This window comes from Bos taurus, chromosome 29, assembly GCF_002263795.3.
Source record: "Bos taurus isolate L1 Dominette 01449 registration number 42190680 breed Hereford chromosome 29, ARS-UCD2.0, whole genome shotgun sequence".
NCBI classification, from domain to species: Eukaryota; Metazoa; Chordata; class Mammalia; order Artiodactyla; family Bovidae; genus Bos; species Bos taurus.
In genome coordinates this window covers 11,863,088-11,884,459 of record NC_037356.1, presented here as the reverse complement: position 1 = coordinate 11,884,459, position 21,372 = coordinate 11,863,088, and the positions used below count along the sequence as shown (strand labels likewise).

Genomic DNA, 21,372 nt, shown 5'->3' with positions numbered 1-21,372 from the left:
AAGAATTTTCCAATTTGTTGTGATCCACACAGTCGAAGGCTTTAGTGTAGTCAGTGATGCAAAAGTAGATGTTTTTTGGAATTCCCTTCTTTTTCTATGATCCAGCAGATGTTGGCAATTTGATCTCTGGTTCCTCTGCCTTTTCTAAATCCAGCTTGTACATCTGGAAGTTCTCGATCATGGATGGGATTAGGATAATTCACTATTTTAGATTAGTGTTTTTATGTCCCGATAGGTGGCATAATCCAGGGATGAGTATGTTTTCAAGAATACTTAGTGGATGTGGCTCTAGCTTCCTCACTAATTAGCTTTGGAAGTTTGTGCTTTAGTTCCTTGACTCATAAAACAAACAAACAAATATTACGCAAGGGAACTCATGAAGTCCCATTCAGAGTTATGACTCTGTGACTCAATCATGTGATTAAAAAAAATATCTATATCTATATCTATATCTATATATATATAGTAAGATTTTTGATTCTGCAGAGAGCTATGTACCTATTCTGCCTCCCTCCATTGTAAAAGTCATTCATTTATTTACTCATTCACACATTCATTCTCGAAACACTTATTTGGGACTTACTATGTTTTAGGTCCTATGCCACAGTCCATAGATACCAAGATTATTTAGATACAACCTCTTCTCTTGAGGCGCTCAGGGTCTATAAGAAGATCTCTTGCTTTATCAGGTTTCATCTCAAGGGCCTAAGTGTAGAAAGTTAAAATTCCCATGCAAAGAGCTCAACATGTATCCATACTATTAAGTGCTGATGATAACGGAGAAGGCAATGGCAACTCACTCCAGTACTCTTGCCTGGAAAATCCCATGGATGGAGGAGCCTGGTAGGCTGCAGTCCATGGGGTCACAAAGAGTCGGACACGACTGAGTGACTTCACTTTCACTTTTCACCATCATGCATTGGAGGAGGAAATGGCAACCCACTCCAGTGTTCTTGCCTGGAGAATCCCAGGGACGGGGGACCCTGGTGGGCTGTCATCTCTGGGGTCAGACAGAGTCGGATGCAACTGAAGTGACGCAGCAGCAGCAGCAGCAGCAGCTGATGATAATTGGTATTTCATTTTGAAGACCTGTTTTTCTTCCTTTGTTTCCTTCCTCCCCCCTCTCTTCCTTCACTGCTTCCCATATCAGTGGGAGCAGTGTAACATAGGGGAAAAAGTATGGGCTTTGCCAGCAGATTTAGGCTTGGAATTTTGGAACTGTCCCTTCCCTGCTGTGTGATCCTGGGCAGGTGACCTGCTCTGAGACTCCATTTTTCACATCTACAGAGTGATAGGGATATTTTCTTCAAAAGAGTTGCAGAATCATATTGGTTGAATGAGATGATGCATACAAAAACCTACTGAGTGGATGATGGCTGTTACTTTTAAACTGGGAAGCCACTAAACATCCTTGTTAAGAGTAAACCAACAGAGGTGACTTTTCTAACGTGAACCCTCCAAGACACTTTACATACTATCACCTATGGCCTTAACCTCTGCCCAAGAGTTGTAGGACCAAGCTATCTGTGAGGGTTCTGTGGGTACTAGAGAAATATGAATCCATATTAGTTTGAGCTGTACAAAATTGCCAATATTTGACCTGACCTAGAAAAATGGTAATTTTGTATGCATGCACCCTAAGTTGCTTCCGTCGTGTCTGACTCTTTGAGACCCTGTGAACTGTAGCTCGCCAGACTCCACTGTCCATGGGATTCTCCAGGCAAGAATACTGGAGTGGGTTTCCATGCCGTCCTCCAGGGGTTCTTCCCCACCCAGGGATTGAACCCATATCTCTTTATGTATCCTGCATTGGCAGGTGGGTTCTTTACCACTAGCGCCATCTGGGAAGTCCAATGGTTCAACCTCATACCACTACTGATACCACTAAAAGCACATTTCAATTTTGTACTTTTTAATGTGAATGGCATGTAAAATTTAACTCTTGGGCTCTTTTGGGTTAGACTGTGCCTGTGTGCTCAGTCATGTCTGACTCCTTTTGACCCTGTGAACTGTAGCCCTCCAGGCTCTTCTGTCCACGGGATTTTCCAGGCAAGAATACTGGAGTGGGTTGCCATTTCTTTCTCCAGGGGTTCTTCCTGACCCAGGGATTGAACTCACATCTCCTGCATCTCCTGCATTGCAGGCAGATTCTTTACCACTTGAACCATTAGGGAAGTCCTATTATTTCCTGATTAAACACATCCAAGCAGTAAAATTCATGTTATTTTTTTTTAATAGTAAAGAAGAAACAGTAAAATAAATCTCCTTGGTTCTTTTTTTTCCAGAATAGTTTTAAAATGTTCAAATTTGAGTTCAATTTTGTGGAAATTTCAGCCTCAGGCAGTGGGGGAAGGTACATTAAAATCCATATTTCTTGTTGGATATTAAGCAAAAGAGCAAATCTTTGACTCTTTTAAGCGAGTGACATTAAGATTGTCAACTAATGAGTTGAAACTTGTTCTGACTGTGATACATTACTGAGCAAAGATTAGAGGAAATGAGTATCACAGAGAAAGAGATCCCCCTCCTTTTTTTTTTGCTATATATGTGGGAGAGATGGAGGATCGGGAGTGTGTAGGAGATGTGTGAGAGGGGATGTGGGAGAAGAAGTGTTTAAAATGTCCAAAGGAAACTGAAACGCAGATAGGGAAATGTACACTGGGGTGCAGGTTTCCAAAACTAGCTGCTCAGATGAGTGTTTCCAGTGTCGTCATCAGCACCAGTGGCTTTTGAACTTCTCGCTTGCTGTCTGCTGGGAATTCTCTATCTACTCAGGAGCCACAGGGTGATCCTGCCACCCTGGCCTTGGGAAGCTCAATTCAAATCCTCCTTCTTCTATGAAATCCAATCAGTCCATCTTAAAGGAGATCAGTCCTGGGTGTTCACTGGAAGGACTGATGCTGAAGCTGAAACTCCAATACTTTGGCCACCTGATGCGAAGAGCTGACTCACTGGAAAAGACCCTGATGCTGGGAAAGATTGAGGGCAGGAGGAGAAGGGGACGACAGAGGATGAGATGGTTGGATGGCATCACTGACTCGATGGACATGGGTTTGGGTAAACTCTGGGAGTTGGTGATGGACAGGGAGGCCTGGAGTGCTGCAGTTCATGGGGTCGCAAAGAGTTGGACACGACTGAGTGACTGAACTGAAGTAAAGGGAATTTATACCCTCTCTCCTCAACATTAAAGAAAAGGAAAGTACTTTTATTTCTTCTAACTCCCTTCTCCCAAGTGTTTGATAAATGGTTTTATATTTGTATTTAGGAGCAGTGGTGTGGGCTAGGAAATATTTTTATACATCCGACATGGCCTTAAGACCATCTAGTCTACATTTATTGAATACCTATAACCTGCCGGAGGATGCACCATGTACTGGAATCAATAAAGATAAGATTTGGGTTTGCTGTCAGAGAGATCACAGCCTCATGTAGTCAACTTTGAAATGTAAAAATGGACTCAGGCGATGAAGGACTCTGCTGCGTTTCTGAAATTCTTTTTTCATGGGGAATATTGCAAATCCTATAATTTTACCATTTGAGAGTCAGTGCTCTAGCTTTAAGCTTGTTATACTATTGAAATAGTATATTTTAATATTCACTGTAGTTGGGATGACACTTTGCCTTTTCATGGTATTCAACTTCAAGGTGAACTGGGGCATCTGATTTCTTTCCAGAAGGGTAGATTTTCACTGAGGGCACACAGAAAGAGCATGGGAACACTAGAATCCCAGGTACACACAGGGTGTGAAGGGGAGAGCTCATGGACTAAAAGTGTGGGAGATGGCCCAGAGGTCAGCTTTCAGCTGGCAGGGGCCATGTCCCTGGGTTAAGACAGGATGATCATCAGAAGGCCGGTGTTCGAGGCTGGCTCAGAGAGCCATGAGCACTAGGATTGCCGGGGCTGCTGCCCTGGAAGGCAGGACCTCCTCTGTGTCAGGCACCAGGCTGGGTGCCTACACCCTGGCACACTTAAGCCCCCTAACAGTTCTTTGACGTACACGCCTGCCCTATTTTGCAGAGGACATTTAGTTCAAGGAGGCCAAGTAATTGTCCAAAGTTCTCAGAGCTGTTAGCAAGTAAAGCAAAGTTCAGAGATCTGTCTCCAAAGCCAACATTTTTCCTTCCTTTTTTTTTTTTTTTTGCTTTTCAAGAAATAAAGGAACGTAGTCAACTTTAAAGGCCAAATGCTCTTCTAGGGGAAACTGTTTTGAATGAATGGCCACTTGAGGACCAGCTTATGACAAGCCAGATGAAGACAACTTGAATGTGAGAACAAATTTTATTTCTGACATTTTCAAGGGTAGAAACAAATGCACTTGATAGGGTCGTTTGAGATTTAATAAAAAAAAATCCCCCCCTCTGCAGGTACGCGCTCTCTCAAGCCCTGTAGATGGTTAGCTGTCCCCTGCCCACTAACTACAATGGAGTGAGATGACACCCTGTTGCTCTGCCCACTTACTTAGCACAGTGCAGAGCTGCTGCAAATGCTTCTTAACACGGGAAAATGGAGACTCAGTGAGGCTGAGTAATTCGTCGAAGATTAGTTAGGCATTATGTGGTAGAAACTGGATTTGAAAACTCACCTGCCAGATTCACAAACTCTTGCTTTTAGCTAGTGGCTCTCTGGGTTCTGATACATTTTCTGGGGCAACACAAATAAGTCTACATTCATTTCTACAGAAAGGCCTTGCAAATGCTTTAACAGCCCAACAACAGCAAAGGGCAAGCATTTATTAAATCCTTCCTTGTGCCAAATGTGGCACCAAATGTACATGCATTATTTTGACTCTTTCTCCTAACAGCCCTATAAATAGACACGGTCATCGTTTTGTGGCTGAGGAAACTGAGGCAGAGAAGTAAATTGCCCAAGTTCACAATTATAAGTCTAGAGTCAGGATCCAAATCCATTTTTCCCCCTTTGTGCATGTACTTTATTTTTACCTTACAGAAGTAGTTATAACTTTTAAAAATAGTACATAAACAAACATAGGTATAAGTCAGCCAGAGTAATATAATTAGTATGTATTTAAAGGAATTAGAACTTTTTTTTTCCAGCTTAAAATAAGAATTTCTATAACACAATAAACACCTACATCATAGGTTCTTTTGAACCAAATGGCAACTACATCTGTATATATATAAGACAAGTACTGATACGTTGGAGGTACCAAAAACACCTTGTTTGGCACAATCACTTCAGATTGTAAAAAATAAGTGTCATCTGACATCTGGATGCTAAATAAAAGAGCTGGAGGGCTAAATGGGGAGTCACTCTACCCACTTTCCTCTTTCCAATTCTTGGGGTTTCAAGTTTATTTATAGGTTTAACATATATAGTCCCATACCTACTCTCTCTTCTTCAATAACTTCAGGATGGTAGCTTTAAGAAACTTTAAAGCCTGAACTCTTTCTGAATTTCCCAAAGTATTTCTGCACCCCCTCCTCCCCGCCCCCCCCACCCCCGCCAGTGAACCTTCTCAAGGTTCTGTATAGGGTCTGTAATATTATTTTCTCCCATGGTACAAGGAACACTGAGGAACACTTCTTCATTTATTCTATAGAGGTCCTTAATTGGTGGAAACTGGATGTACTGTTTTGTTTTGTTTTTTTCCTTTTTACTCATTGGCTGCAACACATGGCATGCAGGATTTTAGTTTCCCGACCAGGGATGGAACCCTACTACCCGCAGTGGAAGCATGGAGTCTTAAGCACTGAACTGCCAGGGAAGTCCCTGGATGTACTCAAGAGTCTTCAAAATACTTGATGTTAAAAGACTTTATGTTAAATCAGCTAAAGATGGGCCAGTGGCCCAAGAAGTAGTTAACTCTTGGCCAACACTGGGTGAGGGAGGTGTTAGGGGCCCCAGCCCTCTGTAAAGTTGAAAAATCCACCTATAACCAATAGTTGGGTCCTCCCTATATGTGGTTCCTCTGTATCCATTGTTTTGCACTCAGGAATTTAACCAATGGAGCATAGATAGTATAGTACCATAGTGCTTCCTATAGAAAAAAATCTGCATATAAGTAGACTGGCAAAGTTCAAACTTGTGTAGTTCAAAGGTCAGCTGCTTTGCCTTTCATTTCAATAATCTCATAGGCATCGACAATCACTCCTTTGTGGATGTTTCCCCACTGCTCATGACCTTTATCAGTTCTTACATCTGAGTTCAGATCCTTCTGAGGATCATCAGCAATGTTCACTCTACTCCACACAGGAACGCTTGAGTCTCCATGTTCCAAGGATCCACCCATGACAGGTTTCAGAGCGGACACCAAGCTTCTGCTTAACCAAAGAAGGGAAATGGGCAGTGTCCAGATTATGACCGCTTCTAATAACACGATTTTGGGAAATTCATTCAACTTCCAGGCTACATGAGATAGCCATTAGATTAGAAGCAATAATCAGTTTGCCAGCCATGGCGATTGTATTGGATAATATGTTAAAACATTGAAGACAGTCACATTTCGGTGGATTAAATGAAGGCGTGTTTCTCCTCCTTCCTGATGTGCACCTGCTGTGATAATCACTAAGTTGGAGTTTGCAGTGACAAGATAACCTTTCCTGGAAACAGCATTTGGCATTTTCATAAAAGGACTCAAGATCTGGTGTTTCATCATTCAATTTGCCTTCATCAATATACCCACAGAAGCAAGTTCATCATTCACATCTTCTAAAAAACGGTGATAGCAGAGGCCATGCCAACCAATCTGCTTCCTATATCTTATTGTGAAGAATGGTCTTCTTGGAAGCGAAATTCATCATAAATTCATGGGTGACAGGGGTGAAGAGCAGTGAGGTGCCTGCCACCTGCAGGGGACACTAAGCCATCCTCAGGTGAAGAAAAACCCCACAGCGCCCACTCTAAGCTGGCCCTTAGAACTCCCTGAACCCACCTCATGTCTGCTTACACAAGAGGTGGAGGAGGAGATTGGAGAAAGCCTCTGAAAGCTCAGCATCTCCCTCCCCTGCTACTGTGCAAGGCCACGTCTGCCACCCAGGGGCCTCCCTAGGCCTTCACCTGGCCTCCAGAAAGGACTTCTCCTATTGGCTCAGACTAAGATAGTCAAGAGGCTTCTTCTACAGCAAGTGAATCGTAGGGCGAGCCTTTTACATACCCATGTTGGCGTCCATATTTGATATACATAATAAACCAACCCAGGTCCCTGGAATGATTAGTTTTCAGTGTGAATGTCAAGTCATATCCACATTTTCTGACTCCAGTGCCAACAAGCTTAAGCATTATTATAGCTAACCCCATCTCCCTTGTTCTCATACCCCCTTCAGTGTCGGGAGCTGTGTTAGGCATTACTGACAAAATGGAGGCACGGCCCCAGACCCCTCTCCTCATTCCGCAGGCACGGCCCCAGGATGAAGGAGTTAGGCCTTGTAATTCTGACTTGTCCTTTCCTCTCCTCGGCTGAGTTGACTGAAAAGGAATATTAAGGTGCTTATTGTTCTTGAGAGGAGCATGAGAAGGCACAAAGCCTTCTGCAGCTGTGCTCAGAAAATAATTCATAAAGTTAATCATTGACATATGTTCAAGGACTTTTACAAAAGAGTGTTCCAGGATGAGCACATAGGCCGTAGCTTGAGGCCATGGGAGGGATTGATATCTGAAGCCTATTTGTGAGGAGAATATTTATGGCAAAGGAGTTTACTGAATTTAGGGCTTAGAAATAATTAAAATAGTTAGAAGTTAAAGATTTAAGGAATGTTGTAAAGTTAGCATATTTTACTATAGCTTATAGAAGTTGACGCCTTTCTTAAGAGACAGTGAGCTCAGGATGTTAGGGGCAAACAGGACTTAGAAAGATAAGTAGTAAACTGAGGAATGTAGCATGAGTTACAATGTAATCACAAGTTAACTATAGGACACATTAGAGGAAGTAGATAACAGATGATAAGGCTGAGAGAATCACTGAAGCAGGAACTCTGAAGAGCAACAATGATTTATGGAGATAATAAATCTAGGAGAGGGGGAACTGAAAATGTCAAACCTCTGGCCTATTGTTTTTGTACAAGTATAAAAGAGAATCTTAAACTTGGAATAAAGAGGCAGTCCATAGAAAAATGAGAGGCTGTCTCATCGCCGACACCATTCACCTCTTCAGGTTGAATCCCTGGTTGCTGGGGTTGGACTCCGGTGCTTCAGGACATCCTAATTTCTCCTTAAGTCTCTAATATATCTTGTACATTAGCCCTAGTCTGTTGTTTCTTGATTTCAAAAATGCAGCAACTGGAATGGTCCATATGGTCTTAGGAAGGGTCTAACCAGTGTGCAGGTCAGAAGCTTGTCCCCTTTCTAGGCCCCGGCAGCATATTTCTGTAAATAGGTTCTACGTACGTATTCTGACATCATCATCAGATGGTACCTTGTGGTAACCTAGAACCACAAGATCTTCTGCTAAGAGGCTACTGCCTTATGTCTCCATTCTAAATTGCTGCAACTAATTTTGGGAACTGTATTCTCCCAGATTGTCTGCCTTAGCAAGGAATTTTGTATGTGTGGTAAATATAAGCAGCCAACAAGTATTCACACAGTTTGTGCCAGTAATTTTGTTCCTTCTGGCTACTTACTACATCAATACCTCTTGAACCCCAGTTGTTTTTTTCATTGGAAAATGAGAAAAGAATGTATCCCCTGCTGATGTGGGAAATCCCATGGACAGAGGAGCCTGAAAGGCTACAGTCCATGGGGTTGCAAAGAGTCCGACATGACTTAGCGACTAAACAACAACAATGTTGTGGGAGGTTCAAATGAGATCAAGCATAAAATGTAAGGTGATGTTATGATCACAGATAATCTAGGTTTTAAGACCACATGAGAAAGGTAATTATAACTGCTCAACCCATAATCACAGAGACTATAGCCTACAGTTCCTTTAACTATCCCCAACATAAGATCAGCTGTCCAGATTTTACCAAGAAAAACATTTTTACTATTCTTTCCTTTAAAAGATGTTTCAAGTTGGCTTTCATTGCCCTCTAGTGGTTTTTACATGAACCCGGGTGTTATATGAACCCATGTCTTCTGCATTGTTGGCAGATTCTTTAAACATCTGAGCCATCAGGGAAGCCCCTGTTATATGAAAGACATAAGTATAATTATTACTCTTTTATTTTGAAGATGTTAGTCTTAAAACATTCTTCAAATACTGTTAGGTTACACACATTCGTGTCAGCTGGAATCCTTAAAGAGTCAACCTGTAGGGACAGTTTCTAACATCATCCAGGGCAACAGAGATATACAATGTCATGTACTATTTTACTAGGTCTTCACTCAGAATCTACTGACTTAAAATAATTAGCTTTATTCTTTCGCTCATTAAATATTTATAGGATATCTATCATGTGTCAGGAAAGCAAGATAGACATTGTCCTGGCTTACAATCTAGAGAGAAAAACGGAGCACTAAATGTGTTGTTAACAAACTAGAGTGATAAGAGTTGTGACAGGGAAAGTACTGGGTCTATGAGTCTATTAAGATGGGTACCTAACCTGGGGGCATCTCCGTGTGTGTTGAGAGGGATTTTGAGAGTGTTCAGAGAGTGTAACAACTGAATGCGATCTAAAGAATGAATGTATGTGTGTGTTTAATCGCTCAGTCGTGTCTGACTCTTTGTGACCCCGTGGACTGTAGCCTTACCAGGCTCCTCTGTCCACGGAATCTTCCCAGACAAGAATACTGGAGTGGGTAGCCATTCCCTTCTCCAGAGGGATCTTCCTGACTCGGGGAAAGGATGAATAGAAATGACCTATTTAGGAGAAGCAGGTGAGGAGGGGAGAGTAGACAATGTGAAGAAAGGGGTTTTAAGAGATGAGACTGCACAAGCTGAAAAAAAAAAAAAAAGCTATAGGGAGGAATTTTGACTTTATTCTGATAAGTAAATTATAGCCAAACAGACTGAAAAAACATGAATGCATGCCTTCAATTTTTAGTTTTTAAAAGTTTTTATTAAAGGGAAATCCCTAGTAATTAGTCCTAAATGAAATGTTTGGAAGCTTCAGTGCTTCTTTTTAGTATCCCAAAGTTCTCTCAGATACACAGCCCTAGACTGTCGGAGCTGGAAGGGTCTTCAGACACCAGGAGCGTCCGTCGTCTCACTTCGCAGGACTCTGAGGGGGCGTGCTGTGCTGGGCTCAGTTGTGTCCCTTTGCAGTCCTGTGGCCTGCAGCCACCAGGCTCCTCTGTCCATGGGCTTTTCCAGACAAGAACACTGGAGTGGGTTGCCATTTCCTTCTCCAGGGAATCTTCTCAGTCCAGACACTGAACCCGTGTCTACCTGCGTCTCCTGCATCGCCGGTGGATTCTTGTCCGCTGAGCCACGGGCGAGGGTGCTCAGGAGCTGGTCAGGTTTCATCATGTGTCCGCCACTGGCAACTGTTTGCTTTTCCCTTTATGGGTCCAGGGCTCAAATGCCTCAGCCTTGATCAGAGGCCTGATTAGTCTCCTGTATCTCCTATCTTGTTAACTCCAGTTGGTTAGAATTCATGAGCACCCCTAACTTTTACTTCTGCATTGGACTTCATGCTCTTTCCTTGGGGCCTAATGAAAAGATGGTTTATCTTGGACTTATGGGGAGAATCTGGGAGGTCAGCTCATTTCTGAGAGCATGAATCCTCCCCAGATCACATCCTCACAAGAGGGCCAGGTTTAGCCTCTTCTCTGAATGCCTGTGTCTCTCTGTACTTTTCTTTTGCCATCACTCTGGGTGGACCTACTCACTTCTTCTAGACTACATGTATCTTGAGGACATGACAAATGGCTTTGTCATCACCTCATCCTGCATAGCAAGGGAACGCAGAACCTGAAGACCTCTATCAAGTTTGCTGTGGTCAGGGAAGTGTGGATAAATGAACAGATTGGGATATCTCATTTCCTAACAGAAGTTTTAAGTAGATATTGGTGTAAGGGAAAGAAAATCATATTATCTTAATAGATTGCAATCAGAATTTTTCTTGGGGAAAAAAACTGAGATTAGAAAATACAATGAAGTGAAAGGAGAGTCTCTTACAATCGAGCAAAAATGACAGCTGCGTTTTTAATGAGAAATGACCATGAATTGGAAGGTAATCAGAGATGAAAGAAGTCAGGAGGAGCGGAAAATGAGAAATCTGTGCAGCGTGGGAGAGTTCCCAAAGGACTTCATACCAGAGATAGCTAATGGCCATTTTAAAACGCTTCAGGTCTGATGTGAACTCACTGCCATCTTTTTGAACTGAGGTGTAGTGTCTACTATACAAAGGAGAGGCTGATAAACACTCCATGTCATTTATGCTTAATACAGAGTGTGCTTTTCTGTGATACTTGCAGTTCTGGGACAACTAACTCATATCCATATGTATTGAACGTGGAAGCAGATTTTAAAAAATGAAAGTAAAATGTAGTTTCCAGTCTCCTGAATTCTATCACAAATCTGTGAGTAGAATAATAAAAATACATGTAAAAAATGGCCATAGTTTAGGGCAGCTTCTGTTGCACTAAACCATGCCTATTAGCGATACAGGAGATAAATATTTTGTAGCTTGAGTCACGGCATCATTCAACAAGGTCGATCAGGAATGTTTTCCTCCAGGGTAGATTTTGAACAGAGAGAAATAACAAGCAATTAAATTATATGGAAGATTAACTATTGGCTCTTCACTGACCCTTCTTTTCCTTTCCTTCAAGCAAGAGAATCATCGATTAGTCTATGTTTAGGAAGGAGCAACATTTTTCATTTTCTCAAGCAGTCTTGTTTGACTGTTAGGGCTCCTGGCTGATTCTTAGCATTTTGTGTCTTTAAAAAATGAGACTCTCATAAAAAAAGAAAAAAGAGAGGAAAAAAACAGCAATGAAGTCACAACTTTTACTTTAACATATTAATTCACTTTTGTTCTATGAATTATATGTATATATTATATATATGCTATTTGCTATGTTAAGTTGTTTCAGTTGTCTGACTCTGTGACCCCCATAGACTGCAGTCCCCAGGGCTCCTCTGTCCATGGGATTCTCCAGGCAATAACACTGGAGTGGGTTGCCACTTCCTCCTCCAGGGGAGATATATATATATACAGGCCATTGTGTGGCATATGGGATCTTAGTTTCCTGACCAGGGGTTGAAGCTGTGCCCCCTGCAATGAAAGGGCAGAAGCTTAACCACTGGACTACCAGGGAAGTCCTTTGAATGATATTTTAAAACTCTAGCATTAGGATAACAATCAGTTTTAATACGTACAACAGTACAAAAACTCAGCAAACAGGCCAGATACCGCCGGTGACTGCAAGTGTATGCAATATCTATCTCTTACTGCCATCTTGTGGATTCTTGGAGAATAACCACAGTGGTAATGTTTTCATTGTATCTGGGAGCACCCGGTTTGCATGCCACAGTGTATGAAAATAACTGGGAGAATGAATAAGAAAAGAGCAGCTAAATTACCAGGTTTCATTTAATGTTATGACTTTGGAGGTACCATTTAACTTCTCTGTGGCTTGGTTTCTTTGTGAAAAGTGGGTGTTACAGATAATGGTGTGTTTCTTGTCTGTCTCAAGGTTGCTTTGAAAATTAAAACATAAATTGCTCTGTAAATCAGAAAATACTATTCAGAAACAACGACTTACTATCCTTGTCCTCATATAGTACTACTAGATTAAGGAAGTGTGTTAAATTGCTTCAGTCGTGTCCTACTCCTTACAACCCAATGGACTGTAGCCCGCCAGTCTCCTCTGTCCATGGGATTCTCCAGGCCAGAATACTGGAGTGGGTTGCCATTTCCTCTTCCAGGGGATCTTCCTGATGCAGGAATCAAACCTGGGTCCCTTATGTCTCCTGCATTGGCAGGCAGGTTACCTAAACATTTTGTGTGTAACACGGTAAACATGATTCAGACTGAAGAATCAGGCTTCAATCTGAAGGTGCTGTTTGTTGTAGCTTGGAGTACTAGGTTCGTAGGCCACAGCATGTGAAAATACAGTAACTGGGAAAAAATGTATAAGAAAAGAGTAGGTCAACGTCCAGGTTTCCATTTAATTGTGTCACTTTGGATGCACTATTTAACTTCTCTGGTTTTCAGAGTGATTTGTCTTGTAAGTTTCTGAGGACAAGAGAGTAGATGTTCCCAATGACAAGAATCCTTAAGAGGTTATTTCTCCAGGAGCAGACACTTATGTGGGTTTGGGGTCTGGAAAAGTGGGTATTTTCTGATTTACTAGTTTGCGGATGTGCAAGTGGGTCCTGACATCCCAAAAGCACAGCAAGTATGCAGCCTAGAAAGAACTTCTAGGAAAGAAAATGCTACCCTTGGGATACCATCTACCCATCCGCACTTCAGTCATTTCTCTTGTAAGCTTTGCGTCTTGGTTTTCTCTCTCTCAGACTGCACTGTAACTAGAAAACTGAGGTGATATGTTGGATTATAAGGGCAGAGGCAACATTAAAAAAATTTCATTTCAGTGAAAAATTTGAAATAAACAGTTAAAGGCTTTCCCTTCCCCTTAGGGAAGATTTATTCAAGTTCTTTCATTTGCTAAGGTATTCATCACTCACAAACATCTACCTGAGTGTGGAGCCCTGGGTTAGACCCTATACATCTATCCTCAAGAAAACTCCAAATCTGTTGGGGAAAATATTCATGAAAACAGATCAAGACCAAAAGGAGAACACAGGATGTCACTGAAGAACTGTGGAGACACAGGTTTGGGAGAAGGTGGGAGGCCTGCTCTTCTTGTATTTGAGTCCTACTTAAATGCTTTCTGTAAACCCCTTCCTTCAGCTTCCTCCATACTTAATAAAATTCTCTCTCCTCTGAACTCCTGAATCTCTTAACTAGATTAACTAGTTCACCTGGTGATCATCTTGGGCACACTGCCTGGTTAATTTTCACCAAACCAGTCTCTATCCTCACTCCTCTACCTGCAATTTGATCTTAATAATTAAAATGTCTTTCTAAAATTGTCATTTACAAATGATAGTCACCTGGTTTCAAACATAACTTTCCTTCCTTTCTGATATTAAAAAATATTTTAACTAAAAACATGTTCTCAGCATTTACTATATGTTAGGAATTCTGGTTTCAGAAATTGTTTGCTTTCAGTTTTTAGACATAATTTCAGAGCATGAGTCCCCACCCCTCCCAACCCAATCTGCTTCAAAGGGGGAATTTCCATGGAGGCAATCTGTGAGAAGATTTTCTACAGGTTGAACAATTTTATATCCTGGGGTTGCAGTAGCATCTGTCTGGCTTTATTCCTTTTTCCGGCCCAAGAGTTTCTTCCTTTCCACTATATACTGTCTAGGTTCCTTATGTTCCTTAATACAGTCTTATTTAAGAATTTGCCTCCATCCTCCTTGCTCTGACCTCCCATTAGACCTGAGGGCCTGGGGGCAGAGACCCCACTATTTACCGCTGTGTTCCTAAAGCTGGGCATATCATGATCTTCTTGTGGGTCCTGCCTTTCCATCACCCTCATGAGTCACATGCAGACCCGCACACCAACAACGGAGTTGATGCCTCATGATCCACGATTTCTTCTGCTTCAAATCCTGCAGTTGCTTAGACCCTGGGTGGAAGTTAGGAAGCAAGGACCAAAGCCTCCCTGGGGAGTTTTGGGGTGGTCGAGAGAGGGGGCTCGTGTGGGGCGGAGTGCTGCTGACAGGGGGCTCATCGACTCCGCTCAGGCGTCAGTCACTGAGCGCGATCCTGTGGTGAGGTGGGAGTGGTGATGATGATAAAGAAGACAGGGTGATACCAAGGAACTTAACACAGTTGATTTAAATAACAAAACAGCAGGATGAGAAGATGGAAACAAACGATGTGATTGTCCCATTCTATCACACTGGCCATGCGTTTTAACCATGTTCATGCCCTGTCTCTTCACTGGGTTACTGCTCCATGAAGGTGGGATCAGTTTCTAATGTACCTTTCTCTTCCTTACATCACCTAGCATAGCACTTGATGGTCATACTGTCATTACTGAGCACCTGTGAAGTGCCAGGCCCTGTTCCTGCCCTGGGAATATAGCACTAAATAAAACGGATCAATAGGAGATACTGAATGAATCAAAGAATTAAAACATAAGAATTTCAGTCAAGTAAATGAAGTGTTTTCCACCTCTTCTCTTCCTTCCCTCTTTCTCTAAATATATGTAAATATATATGTATGTGTGTGTGTGTATATATAAATATATATATTTAGGTGAATTGATAAACACCAATTTTCTTCTGTCTATTAGATCATTTCTATCAACTTTTGTAATTACCCTCCAATTAAGAAAAAATTATTGAATGATTTTTTGGCATGTACAAATAACCGTTGTTATAAATACTTTTATAATTGTCCTCCAATTAAGAAAAACTTATTAAATGATTTTTTTTGGTATGTATTGAGATGATTGTAAGATTTTTATAATTTATTTCCTTTATTCTATTAATACAGTCAATTACGATAATTGATCAAAAAATTTTTTTGAAGTATTCTTGATTTACAGTGTTGTGTTGGTTTCTGGTGTACAGCAATGTGATTCAGAATATATATATTCTTTTCCATTCTAATTTATTACAGGATATAGAATATAGTTCCCTGTACTATATGGTAAGAGCTTGTTGTTTATCTATTTTATATATAATAGTTTGTATCTGCTAGATAATTGATTTTTAGACGTTAAACTAAACCTCTCACTCCTGGGAAGAAAAATCACAACTTGGTTGTGACCATAATAATCTATATACATATGGATTTGGTTTGCTCATGTTTTAGTAAAGATTTTTGCATCTATATCATTTAATTCTTGTAAGAACTCTACAAGGAAGATAATTGTTATGATCTCCACTTTACAAATAAACAACTGAGCCTTTTATTGTTCGGTTGCTCAGTCATGTTGGACTCTTTGCCACCCCAAGGACTGCAGCACGCCAGGCTTCCCTTTCCTTCACTATCTCCCAGAATTTGCTCAGATTCATGTCCATTGAGTTGAGGATGCCATCCAACCAACTCATCTTCTGTCACCCCCTTCTCCTCCTGCCCTCAATTTCTCCCAGCATCAGGGTCTTTTCTAATGAGTCAGCTCTTCACATCAGGTGGTCAAAATATTAGGGCTTTAGTTTCAGCATCAGTCCTTACAATGAATATTCAGGGTTGATTTCCTTTAGGATTGACTGGTTTGATCTCCTTGCCGTCCAAGGGACTCTCAGGAGTCTTCTCCAGCATCACAATTTAAAAGTATCAATTCTTTGGCACTCAACCTTCTTTATGGTCCAACTCTCACATCCATATATGACTACTGGAAAAACCATAGCTTTGACTATACAGATCTTTGTTGGCAAAGTGACGTCTCTGCTTTTTGATATGCTTTGTAGGTTTGTCATAGCTTTTCTTCCATGGAGCAAGTGTCTTTTTATTTCATGGCTGAGGTCATCATCAGCAGTGATTTTCAGTTCAGTTCAGTTGCTCAGTCGTGTCCAACTCTTTGCAACCCCATGAATTGCAGCACACCAGGCCTTCCTGTCCATCACCAACTCCTGGAGTTCACTCAAACTCATGTCCATCAAGTCAGTGATGCCATCCAGCCATCTCATCCTCTGTCATCCCCTTTTCCTCCTGTCCCCAATCCCTCCCAGCATCAGAGTCTTTTCCAATGAGTCAACCTTTGCATGAGGTGGCCAAAGTACCGGAGTTTCAGCTTTAGCATCATTCCTTCCAAACAACACCCAGGACTTATCTCCTTTAGAATGGACTGGTTGGATCTCCTTGCAGTCCTAGGGACTCTCAAGAGTCTTCTCCAACACCACAGTTCAAAAGCATCAATTTTTCAGTGCTCAGCTTTCTTCACAGTCCAACTCTCACATCCATACATGACCCCTGGAAAAACCATAGCCTTGACTAGATGGACCTTTTTAATGTCTCTTCTTTTGAATAACTTTCCTTCCAAGGAGTAAGTGTCTTTTAATTTCATGGCTGCAATCACCATCTGCAGTGATTTTAGAGCCCCCTAAAATGAAGTCTGTCCATGAAGTGATGGGACCAGATGCCATGATTTTAGTTTTTTGAATGTTGAGTTGTTTTTTTTTTTTAATTTTTTTTGGCTCTGAAAGGATCATTTTTATTTTTATTTATTTTTTTTATTTCTCATGTGTTCCCCATCCTGAACCCTCCTCCCTCCCCATACCATCCCTCTGGGTCGTCCCAGTGCACCAGCCCCAAGCATCCAGCATCGTGCATTGAACCTGGACTGGCATCTCGTTTCATACATGATATTTCACATGTTTCAATGCCATTCTCCCAAATCTTCCCACCCTCTCCCTCTCCCACAGAGTCCATAAGCCTGTTCTATACATCAGTGTCTCTTTTGCTGTCTCGTATACAGGGTTATCGTTACCATCTTTCTAAATTCCATATATATGCGTTAGTATACTGTATTGTTGTTTTTCCTTCTGGCTTACTTCACTCTGTATAATAGGCTCCAGTTTCATCCACCTCATTAGAACTGATTCAAATGTATTCTTGTTAATGGCTGAGTAATACTCCATTGTGTATATGTACCACAGCTTTCTTATCCATTCATCTGCAGATGGACATCTAGGTTGCTTCCATGTCCTGGCTATTATAAACAGTGCTGTGATGAACATTGGGGTACATGTGTCTCTTTCCCTTCTGGTTTCCTCAGTGTGTATGCCCAGCAGTGGGATTGCTGGATCATAAGGCAGTTCTATTTCCAGTTTTTTAAGGAATCTCCACACTGTTCTCCATAGGGGCTGTACTAGTTTGCATTCCCACCAACAGTGTAAGAGGGTTCCCTTTGTTGAGTTTTAAGCCAGCTTTTTCACTCTTCTCTTTCACCTTCATCAAGAGGCTCTTTAGTTCCTCTTTGCTTTCTGCCATTAGAGTGGTGTCATCTGCATATCTGAGGTTATTGATATATCTCCTGGCAATCTTGATTCCAGCTTGTGAGTCATCCAGGCTAGCATTTCACATGAAGTACTCTGTACATAAGTTAAATAAGCAGGGTGACCATATACAGTCTTGACGTATTCCTTTCCCAATTTGGAACCAGTATGTTGTTCCATGTCCAGTTCTAACTGTTGCTTCTTGACATGCATACAGATTTCTCAGGAGGCAGGTAAGGTGGTTTGGTATTCCCATCTCTTTAAGAATTTTCCAGTCTGTTATGATCCATTCAGTCAAAGGCTTTATCATCGTCAATGAAGCAGAAGTAGATGTTTGTTTTTGGAAATTCCCTTGCTTTTTCTGTGATCCAATGGATGTTGACATTTTGATCTCTGGTTCTCTGCCTTTTCTAAAACCAGCTTGTACATATGGATGTTCTTGGTTCATAAACTGTTGAAACCCAGCTTGAATGATTTTGAACATTGTCTTGCTAACATGTGAAATGAGTGCATTTGTGCAGTAGTTTGAACATTCTTTGGCTTTGCCCCTCTTTGGGATTGGAATGAAAACTGACCTTTTCCAGTCCTGTGCCATTGCTAAGTTTTCCAAATTTGCTGGCATATTCAGTGCAGTACTTTAACAGCATCATATTTTAGGATTTTAAACAGGTGGAATTCCATCACCTTCACTAGCTTTGTTCATAGTAACACTTCCTAAGGCCCATTTGACTTCACACTCCAGGATATCTGGCTGTAGGTGAGTAATCACACCACTGTGGTTATCTGGTCATTAAGATCTTTTTTTATATAGCTCTTCTGTGTATTCTTCCCATCTCTTCTTAATCTCTTCTGCTTTTGTTAGGTCCTTACTGTTTCTGTCCTTAATTGTGTCCATCTTTGTAAGAAGTGTTCCCTTCGTATCTCTAATTTTCTTGAGATCTCTAGTCTTTCCTATCATATTGTTTTCTTCTATTTCTTTGCATTTTTCACTTAAGAAGGCTTATCATTCCTTAGTATTCTTTAGAACTCTGCACTCAGTCGGGTATATCTTTCCCTTTCTGCTTTGCCTTTCACTTCTTGATTAATTAATCATGAGATTGTGGCCTACAATTTTCTTACAATGTTTTGGTATCAGGGTTATGTTGGCCTCAAAATGTAGTAAAAGTATGATTTTAAAATTCAAAAAAATTGCTTTTATAAAACCAAACTCTACCCTCTAGTGACCATTCTATTTTATTTACCCTTTTAGCACAACTCAAAGGAGATACCTGTACTCATTGTCATTAACTTCTCTCCTTTCATTATGAAACCCACTTCACACAGTTTCTCACCGTATTACACTACAGAAACTGCGTTTTCATTTGATCCATAAGTTATTAAATTCAGCAGTTAATTTTCAGTTCCCATCTTAACATGACTTACGAGCAACATTTAAGAGTGATCCCACCCTCTGGAAATATTTAGCTCCTGGGGTCCTACTTGATTTCCTCCTACCTTATTGGTGTTTCCTTTTTGTTCCCTTTGCTGCTTCCTCCTCTTCTCCCCAAGGAGGACGTGGCCAGTCTCCAGGCCTCAGTCTGTCTACCTCTGTTACCTGCTCCACCAGTCGGAGCAGCTCTGTCTCAACTAATAGTATTTCTTCTTGTGTGATTTTTCAGGTAGAAAACCTTGAAGTCATCCTTCACATCTTCCTTTCTCTGAAGCTACACCCAAGCTTGTAGGAAATCTGTTAACAGTCCCTTCTAAACATATCCAGAATCGTTTCTCACCTCCTCCACTTCGACCACAGCTGCCCCGCCTCCATTTTTCAGGCCGAGTCCCAGCCGGCCTCCGCTTCCATCTTTGCCCCTCGACAGTCTGCTGTCAACATGGCGGCCGGAGCGACCATCTCACAGTGTGAGTGAGAGAACGCCCTGTCCCTCCTCTGACAACCCCCTACGGCGCTTCCTTCCCTCAGGAAAGCAAAGCCTTATGGGGGCCAATGAGGCTGTGCTCTCTGTGACTCACCCGTTACCTCTCTGTCCTCATCTCCCACTTTCCTTCTCTTCCTCCCGGTCCCACCAGAGTGAATTCCTCAAATAGAAAAGGCAGAGCTCTTCTCGCGTCCCAGAGGTCAGCCTGGCCCACTCTCGTCTCCTTCATTCTTTGCTAAAATGTCACCTCCTCAGTGTGGTCTACTCTGACTACCTTATTTAAAATGTTCAACTCCTCTCCCAGCACCTCAAATTCACCTTACATTGCTCTATTGGCTTTCATTGCACTATCATGTCCTAATAGATTATACAATTTCATTATCCATTACTTAAAAAAAAAAAGAAGGTTTTCCCAATAGAATATAAGAAGCACTGTGAGGCAGCAATTTTCTTTCTTTTCTTTCTTCCCTTCCTATCTTTCCCTTCCTTCTTTTCTTTCTACCTTCCTTCCTTCCTTCCTTTTATATTCCTAACACTTAAAATAGTGCCTTATATATAATAGCTGGTGAAGAAACTACTATTGCATGAATGCATAAATGAATGGCTAGTACTCATTAGGCACTGCATCAATGGCTTAAATACTTTGTTTATGCTCACAATAAGGCTGAGAGGTATTATCATCCCCAGTTTACAGATAAGGAAATTAGTGTCCTAAGTGATAAACTTGATAGAGCTCACAAAGCTTTAGAGCCTTTCCACCTGGACAGCTGGGCTTCCCAGGTGGTGGTAGTGGTACAGAACCTGCCTGTCAATGCAGGTAGATGCTGGAGACAAGGTTTTGATCCCTGGCTGGGGACGATCCCCTGGAGGTGGGCACAGCAACCCACTCCAGTATTCTTGCCTGGAGAATCCATGGACAGAGAAGCCTGGCTGGTGGGCTATGGTCCATAGGGTTGCAAAGAGTTGGACATGACTGAAGGGACTTTGTATACTCGCACCTAGAAAACTGCTGAGGAGATATTAGGTAGAGCAGTCAGGGTAGGGAGAATGTGGCCTGGGCATAGCAGCAGAAGCCCTCCGCATGACCACGGCCAGGGTTGCTTGTAACTGGAAATACATAGTTGTTCTCTTCAAATGACTAATTCCTTTTTGTCTTCAAAATACAGCCCAGTGTTAACTTTCCTGGAAATCTTTCCTGGATTCTCCCAAGAGATTAATTCAGCAGGCCCCTTGTGGTCAACATTGGAGAAATGATTTTGACTTTAGTGTAAGAAGTAAGAAGTAAGTGTAAGAAGGAAGAAGAGGTAAAAGAGATTTATTGTGTACTTCATAGGTGGTGGGTACTTCAAATGGTCTGATTTCCATTATCCTATAGGATAAAATTCTGAGACTCTGAGACTCAGAAAGTTTAAATAACTTGATCAAGATCACAAGGTTAGTAAAAGGTGAAGCTAGGACTGGATCCTAGGTCTGCCTGATTTCTTAGTTAGTACTTTTTTTTTTTTTTACCTTCCATACCAACCTCAGAAACTCTGTCAACTCTAATCATGCTATTTCTCTGTGTGATACTATGATTTATTATAAGAAATATA

At 41.5% G+C, this 21,372-nt stretch overlaps 1 protein-coding gene and 1 pseudogene across 16 annotated transcripts in view; both read right to left on the bottom strand.

The window, feature by feature from the left end:
- Window positions 1-21,372, bottom strand: part of DLG2 (discs large MAGUK scaffold protein 2) — a 2,323,126-nt gene that overhangs the window by 371,352 nt on the left and 1,930,402 nt on the right. Inside the window, exon 1 of one of the 16 annotated variants that reach the window (XM_059883223.1) lies at window positions 19,637-20,111. The exons of the other annotated variants lie outside the window; for them this stretch is intronic. The gene's annotated coding sequence lies outside the window, so the exon portion shown is untranslated. Of the gene's footprint in view, window positions 1-19,636; window positions 20,112-21,372 lie in introns of those variants that run through there. 16 annotated transcript variants of the gene reach the window in all.
- On the bottom strand, window positions 2,269-19,629 carry LOC132344243 (L-lactate dehydrogenase A-like 6B; annotated as a pseudogene).